This window comes from Varroa jacobsoni, unplaced genomic scaffold (assembly GCF_002532875.2).
Source record: "Varroa jacobsoni isolate VJ856 unplaced genomic scaffold, vjacob_1.0 contig00888, whole genome shotgun sequence".
Classification (NCBI taxonomy): Eukaryota; Metazoa; Arthropoda; class Arachnida; order Mesostigmata; family Varroidae; genus Varroa; species Varroa jacobsoni.
The window spans coordinates 90,334-100,168 of record NW_019214547.1 but is presented as its reverse complement, the minus strand read 5'-3'; positions in this window follow the sequence as shown (position 1 = coordinate 100,168).

Here is a 9,835-nt window from a genome sequence, read left to right as displayed (position 1 = left end):
GCCGTCCCAACGAAACGCGAGGGCAGGAACGGTGCGGCGCGGAGGAAAATATTTATGAAGACGTGACAATTGGGCAAAGCTGCTTAACGTAATCGCCTTACTCACTTCTCCTACGCTGCCTTCATCTTACGAATCTTATGCCGCAGAGTCAACGAAGCTTTAATAAGAAAGAATATCGACATCACCAAAAGGAACACTCACCTCATCGACGCGACAATGGGCTGAAGAGTGCGGTATAGAGTAATGGCAATCTGCAGCTGTGGTAAGCGGGGCAAACCCTGTCACCTTGTTCGTATGTTTCTCCGAATATCCTTCAGAAAGGCTTAGGCCTTAACTAGAACGAAACATAATATACATGTGTATGTTTCCCTTATTGTTGAATATCGTGTGGGAAAGTGACTTGAGCTTTACGTTGCAAAATATCATATTTACTGGTAATAGACCACGGGACAATAACCGGACCGATCATAATGAGAATAATATTTGGCTGTAGTAATATTATTTTGTATTTCATTGTATAAATTGATAAAATTATTTGTTTATGACATTTGACAGAGTTTTAATATTCTCTAGCATGTACGTCCTGTAAGTTAACGAGACCAATATTAACAATTCGTTTGTCAAATCTGTTAATGCAAAGGTTGTGAGGTTCTGAAATTTGAAATTGAAAGGCCGCAGTAGCACTTCTTGCTACCTACAATCCCGCTTGTATAAGCTAATTGAACCCCGTACAGTTAAGGCAGGCTAAGCAGCTGAACTCTGAATGGCCAACTAACCAGCATTCCTTCACGGACGATTCTCTAGCTTAAGTTCCATTAATGGGCCAGACAGACTTCGATGTGCTGCGCATCAACAAGAAAAAGCTACTCAAATACTCATTACACTGTGTTAGCCGATGCAGCCAAACGCCAGGTGGCTGCTGACATCTTGAATCATTACGGACGAAAACAGCGAAGTATTCTTGAACATCGTTGTCCGAGCCTGGGCCTTTTTCCAGTTCGGCAAAGCCACCTGGTCTTTCCCAAGTACACCTTGAGTACAGAACCAGGCCATTAACGGCCGATTAACAACAACATGCCACTTCTGCGCGTAGCAATAACTAATCGCAGTGATAGGCCCACTTGGCACATTGACCAGGGAACGCGTTCAGGCACAACTGATTCAACACTGGCTATCCAGCAATTTGAAGGAAGTTGGAATTAACGCATTCTGTCCTTTTTGTTGCGCCTACTTCAGTTCAGCCATATTGGAAAGCCACATTGGAGGACATGGTCGAAAAGGCTCAAATGAATAAGTCGTGAGAATATCGGCAGCTGGGTTAAATCAGATGGATCGAACAGACAGGCAAAAGCTATCCTTTGAGAATGGTGAGTCGTGTTGGTGCCTTAAGATATGTAGGTTGCACACAGGGGGGGCATTGTTAACATTAGACTATCAATTGATCATTGAGATAGACAATCTATCTACACCCGGAAACCGATTTTTTACACTCGTGGCATATATTTAATACTTCTATATCGACGACGCGGTGATTTGGTCCGTTGAGTCCCTGGCTGAATAGAACGCATACTGCTTTTGGTCTTTTTCAGTGAACCAATCTGTGTACAGACGTGGTTAGAAAATAGGAACGCGCATGAAAAATTCTAGTGTCCTATAAATTACAAAAGCTCATACATTAAAGATATTTGAGCTTCTACCATATGACTACAGTATGCATCATGATCATATTCCTAATAAATAGCAGCTGGATTTTACAACGGGACCGTCGGAAGCATGTTGCAGCCGTAGCAGTCTTACAGGTAAAGTCGCGTTATAACATACTGTCGCTTATGGTGGCTCTGTCCTAAAAAAGGTCTCCTCGGTGGCCTCCTCACGCTAATGTCTAGCTGCTGTGAACAGCGTCTCCACTCTGCCTACATTCAGTGCACGCACCCTTGCCGACATGCTATTGTCAGGATGCTTGGCGTCATCAAGTTCACCGCTATGAATGCCTGCGTACACAAAAGCGGCCTGCTCGTAGCAGCAAAAACTTAACGACGTGGACCTACTATCGTTGAACTTTCTTGTGTCTTTCACCATTGCCTTCGTCTTCGGTAAACTGTAGAGCCGAGACGACATAAATGAGACAGACAGCCTTCCACAGATGGCAACAGTATACTAATGAGCTGCACCCGTAACCCAGGGGTTTTCTTTTCACTTGCCTTGGGCATCTACCGCCATCTCGACGAAATACAGCGGTGACGGACAACGCTAGTGTATTTAAAACGTGGCCCAGAAAATATTTAAACATTCTACTATCCTGCGTCCACGTATACGATGAGTGTATCATGTGTGTGTATACGTATATAAAAAGGACTATCGTTGCGATTCTACCTTATCTAGCAGGGAATTATCGGGTGCTGAAGTTATGCATTTGGGCCAGGTTCCCTGGCCCGGGTGTCGAGCAAAATGCGTTGTTACGTAAGCTATTAGTATATACTTGGATGTAAGCAAATTGATATTCAGTATTTGTTCATAGCCTGCCATTATGGCATTCTGCTAGCGCCACAGGGTTTTAGTGCGACAACTATTGACAACGGGGTGGATGGAGAAAGGATGGTCATTTGAATGATAAAACATGCCGCTCGCCATAACCCTGCAACTTTCCACAGCTCTACCAGAAGTCGAGCTTTTTGACGCGAGCCAAAACACGCCGACAGAGAGATACATACATACTTTCGGTGACATAGTAGTAATATAATAAAATATCATATTTGATTTATGTACCAAGACCCTCGGGGGTCACATTTTTGCTTAAAGTTAGCTATTCAACCAATCTCAACGTACTTGTTGCTTCAGCGATAGCTCTGGTCGATAGAATTTCTTGCAGCCGACATTCATCGTCCTCACCTCAGTGGTGATTGATGAGCCAATTTATGAAGATAACAAATGCAGTTGAAGAATTACAAACCCCCATAACTCAGTAGTAGTTTTCCTTTGCTCGTTCTTCACTATATATATAATATATATATATATATATATATATATATATATATATATATATAAGCAAGAGAAAAAAGGTTTGCGTAGAGTTTTACCATTTATGATAATTCTAACCTAGGTTATAATGAGAAAGTTGAACGACCTTGACGACATTTGAACGACGATACAACGAACTTGAAGATACCACCGAACGAAAACTACTCAGAGGATAGTAATCATATTATGAATGTGCTTAACTTTTCAGAAGCCCAATAGTGTAAGGGGCTACCCCTGGGGTGCCCCTGACATCTGACCATTTACCACAACAGAATGTTCATAGGTCGAATCCAGAGTATTACTCTAACACAACGGTGACGAGTAGTACATTCATTCCGTGGTTACTAGATTTGGTTTATTTATTTGCGTGCTTAAGATCCCGCTGCCTGTAGCTTTTCATGTGGCGCCTGTCTTCCGTTCAGTCACAGGGGATTTACAATCTGAGTAAATATTTACATAAAACGATGGGAGGCAAATTATATAAGAAGATTCTTTCATATTTGGAAAACTTGCTAACACAAGTGATCTATTCAGATAGTTAACATAAATGTTATAGGTAGGCTTGGCTCTTAATAAAGTAAACATACTCAATATCTCCATATCAATTCGGACAACTACAACCAGTTACAGCAAACATAGCTATTAGCAAACCCGACACTGAGTTCTAACGTGTTCTACCTAATCTTGCTAGCTGCTCTTATCACTGGGAATGGAGAGCTTGTATTGAATCCTTCTACGATGTGAAATCTCGAGGGACCCTTTTTCGTCTTAGTCCTAGCAAAAGCGAATTGAGACATCAGGTGAAAAACCACTCACTGCCGACCAATCAGGGCAGCACCACCGACGGGCTAGCGACTACAGGGCCAGGGCCAGGACCAAAGGAACCAAGGGACACATTAGGACACCACACACGGGCATCTCCGGTCCCAGACCGACAAGCATCGAGTCAAGCCCCTTCAACTGTTCATCCTAGCCGGCCACGGTAAGAGACCCGACCGCTGTTCACAGGTGAACTTTCGGCACCACTTTATTCTCTCTGTGCCAGCATAAGCCGTACCGTATACACGAGTGCAGAAGAGATACATTCTAGGACACGAAAACGTCCAGCGAAATCGCTCAAATTTTGCGATCTTCGTTTGGAGTGCATTTGTCCGAAATGCCAAAGAACATAAGTTTGCTCAAAACATGGAATTGATTGCTAAGTTGGACCGGCGGCCGCGCATCCGCTTTCGTCTAGGAGAATCTCCGGCTACTGACGCTTCAACACTCAATTCGTGACTTATTATTCTACTGGCGCACGTTGGGATCACAAGGCTATTAGAAATAAAAGTGAAGGAAGAAAACTGTTAGGACATTCTTTATTGATGAACTACCGCTTCGTTTTGTACACTCGCTATGGGACAATACTTTAGATCTTACTTTTCAAACTGTCTTCCTGAATCCAAATCTAGATAGGAACCACGAGTTTGATGTTTGTTGATTTTCTTTATAATTGTTCTTACGCTATCTTCGCAACGGTTATTAGTTTATAAAAAACACTTCATTAAGAGCTAAGTGAGCTCCGTGCAGCCTACTTAGCCTATCTTCCGCTATGTCAATCACATACGCTTGGGTTCCGCTTGCTTAAATCTAGAATATTCCAATCTATGAAAAAACATTACTCCTACCTAAAATTACATTGAAACTATCGTCATCAGAATCAGAAGGCGACAGCAGTACCGAGAATCATTTTCTGATTGAAATTTCTACCCTTTTCATAACAGATTTAAGTATTTTAGCTTAGTTTAGAACAGCGTTTAAACTCCAAACCAAGTACGTCGTTTTAATATATTACTTTTATTATTGTTATTACAACAATGCTTGTTCGCTTTTCGACGCATGTTGTTTGTATCATATTTACCCTTACATACAAACCGGCATCCGGGGCTCCATAGCGCTATACCGGAGGGTCACTGGTCCCCTGCCCCGGCGTCACTGTTATATCATAAACCAACGGCCGTTACATCTATAGCTGCTCCACACTTACGAGCTAGTCTCATAGGAAGACGTCTGAAATGACGCATCTAGTTTCATAAAGGGCGAAAAACGTTTTGCATTTTACCCGTCAAAGTCAGTACAATTATACAGTTTCATTATGTGCTAGCTTTTTAGGGAATGTATAAGACTGAGGACTTACAAGACTGTTTTGCTCCCCAAGAACTCGTAAAACTCCGTCGAGTGCGGAGCCGGTTGTCAAAGCTAGTGAGGAATGATGCTAACATGATGTAACATTGCTCGATCAGACAGGAGAAACATCTTCAGAATCAAATAGAGGTTCTCAGAGTCGTATAAGGAACACTCTGAAAGCCGCAAAGAGTTGTTAAATCATGTTTTCTACCAAAATGTCGTTCGATGTTGTTAGTATTCTAGAATGTCGCATGTTTCGTTACACATCCAAACGTATCTACAGAAGGAGGCTTACCACAAAGGCTTGTATTGTTTCTGTTCTATTTGCGACTTGATTTGCGGCAAAGGATCAAGCAGCCTTTCTCGGCTTACATAATAGGATCGCCAGACGGACGTCTTCGGCACAAACTGCACAACAGCGGGGTAATAACAGCGATAGCTCGAAGCCTGTACATTGCGGAGATTAGTTGACTACTGACGAGATAAAGAGAGATGCGCCCACCGCCGCCAAACTGAAGTCTCCGGTCTGCGGCATATGAAGGCTCAACAGATAGGAAGGGCTCACCCAAGGGATTCAGGCAGGCACCCAAGGAGAAGCGAATCGAAACGACAGGCCAACCGAGCGCGTTGAGTCAAGGAACAATGCCAATAGCCAATTAACATAGATTGGTATAGACAAATTACGAAAAAGTCGGGTGCGACCTCTGTGCAATACTTAGCGTTTGAAATAGTATTTGATTTAGTAATTATAGCATTCTGCACGGTGGTCACGTTCTTTTATGAATACGCTATTGTATTGTATAGATTAGATTCTTGTTATCGTAGACGTAACACGTTATCTATGCGTAGAGGACCGTATCATATGGACCAGGTTCGAAGGTGTGTATTGGCATTTAGATGAATCCGGCTGACGGCAAGCTATTCATATTTACGCGTACGCTTGAAGCCTTGTCTAAAAATCCCTGAACTAATCAAAATGTTTCGAATTTGTAAAAAAAAAAAAGCTACTCTGCAGTAGGGTCGCGGCTTCGGTGAAACTGCCATGTCGGTAAACCGAACGAGAGCATATATGTCTCTATAACAGCCGACACGAAAGGCGAGCGTAAATGCGTAAAACGTTCTTATACCTTTAAATAGGTTCGTGTTATCAGAGGACTAGCTATACCTGACTAGGCTAACATACTTCTATCCAGCGCGGCCACGTTCGAAACAGCTTTTCATGTTGAATTTTCCCAGACTAAAAAAACTAGGCTTCATAAGCACTACCTACAATCCGAATCTACCGTCTGGCCTATTGGGGTGCGAATACCTCCAAGCGTAGTGTCATGTTTGGGGTATTACTTGAGTTTACTGTATTGTAACAAATACATTTATGGTGTACACGTTGTCTACGCGGTGTACCGCGCTATGCCTTGTCCGTAGTAGTTTATTGAGCTGTTTCAACGTATGGAAAATATGCGACAATGTTTTGGCTAAGATGCGGCAGATGGTGTACATGTTCCCGATTGACAACGTTCACGACGCGGCGGCAAGACTCCATTCCCATCTTTCCTATTCTACTATCTTCTCTACGTCTCGGCGGACGACTCCAGCGAGAAATCAAAGTCGACAACGTCAACGCCGTAAGGGGATACAGCAGCAGGTTGGTGCAACCAAAACAACGATGAGGTAATCCTTCTCTACGAACGATAGAAGCAAAATTGTAGCGAACATTTCAAAACGGGTGATTTTAGATGTTTCCATCAGCAGTTGAAGTCGGTGCGAAATTTAAATTCTAGGCGTCATACTGTCTCAGACAGACCCCACAACACACTATCGTACAAAGACCCTCATCCGTTAAAGCAAGCGTTGCAGCGATGCAGGGGGACGGCAGATGTTCGAGAAAAGCTCCCGCAATAGGGTGAAGTCTGTGAAGACAACATCTGTGTTAGTCGGGAGGGGTGACGCTATAGCGAAATAAGTTGGTAGATCGTCGTTTGGTTACCTCGGTCTATCCGGGTTTGTTTACTTCTTTTGGAGCACTGCGTTTATTCTTCGAGGTTGTACCACATACGATAGTTGTCCTAATTTAGGTAGTAAGAAAGTCTATTTATAAACTTGTTCTGATCCTTGTTTATGGCATAATCACTGCCGTTAGTGTTATGGTCGCGGCCGTATCGGCACAACGAATTGCTTTCATGTTTGATAAATCAGCTGAATTGAGATTTGGTTGAGCTTTATTGACCTATCAAAGCAATACTCTGTTTATGCTCATCACAATTAAGTACGGTCAATAATAAATGATATCGCGATCCTTTTGAAAAAACCTGTATCGCTCCATGGGACGGAACCGAGAAAATCGGAAATTAACATAGCCAGTATATACTGTAAATAGGCTCTAACTGAAAAAGTGAAAGAATGATTAATAAATTTTGACTAGCTAGAAATTAGTTGTTACGGAAGCGCAATACGATTATTAATAAAGAACATTAAAAGCACATAGATATCGTTGAACGAGTCTAAGGGGGGCTTTTCGTTTTTCATTTAAATAATACCCTACCCAGTTCGTTGGTAGTTTTGTATCGAAGCAAACAATTGACAAAGGATTTCCCTACATTGTCGATATAGAGTTCAGCTATTGCAGTCTATTCAGATACATACCTTTGACCTTTCAGCTTGATATCGGTATCTCTTACCTAGCAGATGATATCTTCGTTTTGTTGTTACTCAGGCCAAGACTGCGTGTTTTTTATTCTGTGTATTCGGTTGTAGTTATTATTAGCGCTGTTAGCCTAAGGCGCTGCATTTCTGCCCCGTTTTCGCCCTCACCCGCATCTCACGACGGCCAATGATGTTCCTGCTTGGACCACTGATCGTTCGGTCATGTTGCGCCGTCGGCTGGCTTCAACGTTCCGGCAGGTGGTGACGCCTCTTCGATAGCAGCCACAATGATGATGATGATGATTCGACTTCAATGCCTCACTGTCCCCTCTTCGCGCTGATCCACCCTGTTCCTTATTCTTTTCAGCGCCATTCTCATATCGTCTTTGGTTGGTCTCCGTCCTGTCGGACGCTTGCTCCTACCACCGATTTGCAGATTGCATTTGACCTTTTTTTCGGGCCTCGCAATACTCACACCGGCCTGTTGTTCTCGCCAAGAACAGCGTGTGGGCAAGAGCTGTTCTGCGGTGGTCCTGCGCCTCCTTCGACCACACGACAATCTACAAAGCTTGATACGGTGGAATTTCCCCAGTTGTGTACATGTAGCAAGAACAGCGGCATGGACGACTGAAATTAAGAAGAACTAAGCAAAAAATAGGAGGATCAGTCAACTGAAGTGGCGCCCCAAGCGTTGTATGTTCTGAATTGCCGCTACTTCAGCGTGACATGCATGGCTGTATTTATCAGTTGTAGCAATAACGATTAACCCGCTCCGACTGTTGACCCGGCTGTTGAAGTAGTAAGTGGATCACATCAACTGTCATCAGCAAACTCCCGTTCGCCATTTTGATGTCGAGCCATCGTAAAAATGTTTTACAATTCATGTCCTGTTCTACTTACAAAATATTACAAGATAATAAAAACTTTACTTTTTGTTTTAGTGTATGATACGAACCATTTAAGTAAGTAATATATTGAAGAGAATAATTTAACTAAGTAAATGTAAAATCTTTTCGAAAACGGTCCCTTTCATATACTGCTAATTACAATTATATATGTTTATAGGAATATTAACTGTTCGAGGTTCATGCTGTGGGCCGCTATTTGCTAAAAATCAAAATAATGAATTGATGTTTCAGCATGAAAAAGTAGGAAGTTTAATTGTCGATAAATTATAAAAAAAAGCCAAAAGGATCTATTTTGTTTGCTGTGGCATTAAACATAAACATGGGGGCGAAACCGCCATATCAGCAAACGCTCAGTAAGTACTTACAATTCAGATAATCACGAACAATAAATGGTGCAGGCTGGCTACGTTATCGCTTGCCTGACGCAACAGCGTTCTTCGATCGATGCCGCACGCTCTACGCGTAGACTAACGGTAACATCGAAGTAACAACACTAACAAAAAGTTCTGAGCGTCTTTGTTCACGACGCACGATGATACATACTGTAAGCGTCTGGTGGCAACATACGCTTTTTTGGGGAGATCAGACTCACGATTTCGACAAATCGAGTTCCTCCGTCCCCTACTCTGCCGGCGGTTTCTATCGACGTATGGTAGGTCCGCTCACGTCGCCGTGATGGCTGTGCCAGCAGTCTCGCTGGCCAGAGTAACCCTCGTTGGCGGATTACGTCGGTGAACCGGATCGCCTTCAACGGCGCGATACGGCGACCAGTGACCATGTGTAGAGCATAGGAAAAGTGGCTTACAGCTTTGGTTTCGGCCGAGTAATGGCGAACGGCCACACAGATAGATCCCAGTTCGTTGCGTATTGGTCATCGTAGTGACTCAATGCTGGGCATAACAGCAACGATCAAAGTTGGTAGCATTTTCGGCATCCGGAATGATCGAAGGATGGCAATGAAGGATAAAACACGCTTACTAGATTACACGATCGAACTAAACATCTGCCATCTGAAAAGTCGACTAAACGTACCACATCAGGCCCGTGAACAATAGTGGGGATTAGTGATACATTTTAACATGGACGCGTATCTGCTCTAGCTG